General features: G+C 27.0%; 1 pseudogene; it reads right to left on the minus strand.

The window, feature by feature from the left end:
• LOC107692512 (secretory carrier-associated membrane protein 5-like) overlaps positions 1-2,560 on the minus strand; it is a 10,748-nt pseudogene that overhangs the window by 3,046 nt on the left and 5,142 nt on the right.

The raw sequence follows: 2,560 nt of genomic DNA on the forward strand, positions 1-2,560 counted from the left end.
CTTTCCATTGATGTATGGTTTGTTAGGATAATAGGACAATATTTGGTCGAGATACAACTATTTGAAAATCTGGAATCTGAGGGTGCAAAAAAATCTAAATATTGAGAAAATTACCTTTAAAGTTGTTCAAATTAAGTTCTTAGCAATGCATATTACTAATCAAAAATTAAGTTTGGATATATTTACGGTAGGGAATTTACAAAATAGCTTCTTTACTTAATATCCTAATGATTTTTGGCATAAAAGAAAAATCTATAATTTTGACCCATACAATGTATTGTTGGCTATTGCTACAAATATACCCCAGCGACTTAACACTGCTTTTGTGCTGCAGGGTCACAAATAGTTAAAGTTACTGCTGAATTTACTGAGAAGCATTTATGATCAACTAAAATATACTTTCATGTCATTTCCATTGAAACTTGTATGTCATGTTTTTAATTACACGTGCAATTATAAAGGTAAAGTTTAGCAGATTTAAAAGATATTAACTTTAAATGTAACATAAACATAATTTAAAATGTACTTTAAAAATACATTTAAATCGTTTCAAAGTGCACTTTTAAAGTGTATTTAAGTGTTAAAAACAAAGTCATGAAGTTTTTAAAAAGATATACTTTTAGGATTTGAAGTACACTACAAGTGCACATTTAATACAGTTACTTATTTTTCAAAAGAGAAGCTGAGAATATCTTTATAATATAATAACTTTAACTGAAATTCAATAAAATATAAACAAAGCTTAAATGTATTTCATTAATTGCCAAGGCAGTATTTCTCATTAACTGTATGTACTAAAATAACTACAACTGAAATAACGATAATAAAACTGAAATAACGAAAATAATGAATAAAAATGTTATAGACAAAAAAAAAAAAAAAAGATAAAACAAAATTATTACAATAAAAAAATAATAAAATAATTGGAATAAAAAATACAAACTAAATAAAAAAATAATGCATTTACAAAATATTAAACTATAATATTATCTCAATCATACTCAAATAACACTGGTAGGTCGATTATCACCCATTCTCATTGGCTTCTGCTTTTCAGGCGCAAATACTAAGGTAAATGATTTATTTACTCTCACATCTAATTAGCAAGCACTACATGCTCCAGCATCACATTTAATGACACATCAGACAACAAAGCAGCACCTCGTCTTCAACAGACATGTGAGCTAAACGAGCTGCAGCAGACAGGCCGACTGCGCAGGCAATGAGCCAAACCCCCCATCCTGGTATTCCAATGACCTGAATTATAGCAATGAAAAGTTGTGCCATGAAGACAAAGAAGAACGCCATGAAGTAGAATGAGCTGTCGGTCCTGAAAACAAACAAACAAACTGTACAGTAAATGTGTAATGAACCCTTAATAATAATAATAACATTATGAGTTCAATATACATTTACTATATGATGATTATAATAAAGATAATTAACAAATACTAATACATTTCATAAAATACAAATGTATTCATAAAGTACAAAATAGTATTAATAATAAATAATGATAAATATATTATTATTATTATTATTATTAGTATTATTATTATTATTAATAATAATAATAATATTAATAATGATAACAATGATAACAATTTTTATTTTAATATTAAAATATATATAAAAATTTATTTACATTATTATATTATTATTATTACAATTAAATATAATATGTAAATGTATATTAAACATGTTGATTGTTTATTATATTTTTGGATTCATTATATATTTGCCATATTATTATCATAGTGGTATGATGATGTTTATTATTATTATTATTATTATTATTATTATTATTATTATTAAATAATAATAATAATAATGTTTCAAAAATGTATACACACACACACACACACACACACACACACACATATATAATCTGTAAAAATAATTGGGTCGGAATAATAATAATAACAATAATAATAATAATAATAATAATATTAATAATAATAATAATACTCGGTTCATTACACATTTACCATATTATCATGATGATGTGATAATGATGATGATTATTATTATTAATATTATTAATCAATAGTGTTGTTATTTTTATTAACAAATATTAATATTACATTTCATAAAATTCAAATGGTCAAATAATAATAATAAAAAAGAATGAATAAATAAATAATGATACATAACATAATCACTATATAAAAATAATCGGATAATAAACAGGTAAACCGATGCTCACTTGAAGGCGTTGTAAATGGGTCTGAACCAGCACACGTAAGAGCAGGGGGTGAAGAGAATAACTCAGATGATGGACATGCCAAAGTTAGTCACTCCTCCTCCTCCAAACATCCACGCCATACAGCCCAAGAAATTCACCAGCAGCGTCACGCCGTACACTGGAACAACAGCAGACTATTAAACCATCACAAACACACCTGGACATCTGCACAGATGGATCAGAGATGAGAGAAACCCTTCTGTTCCAAAGACTGTACAAGAGAATAAAGCTCCTCCTTTCACTTACACCACTTCAGAGAGAGAGACAGAGGGACAGACAGAGAGAGAGAGAGAGAGAGAGAGAGAGAGAGAGAGA

This window comes from Sinocyclocheilus anshuiensis, unplaced genomic scaffold, assembly GCF_001515605.1.
Source record: "Sinocyclocheilus anshuiensis isolate Anshui unplaced genomic scaffold, SAMN03320099.WGS_v1.1 scaffold1082, whole genome shotgun sequence".
NCBI lineage: Eukaryota > Metazoa > Chordata > Actinopteri > Cypriniformes > Cyprinidae > Sinocyclocheilus > Sinocyclocheilus anshuiensis.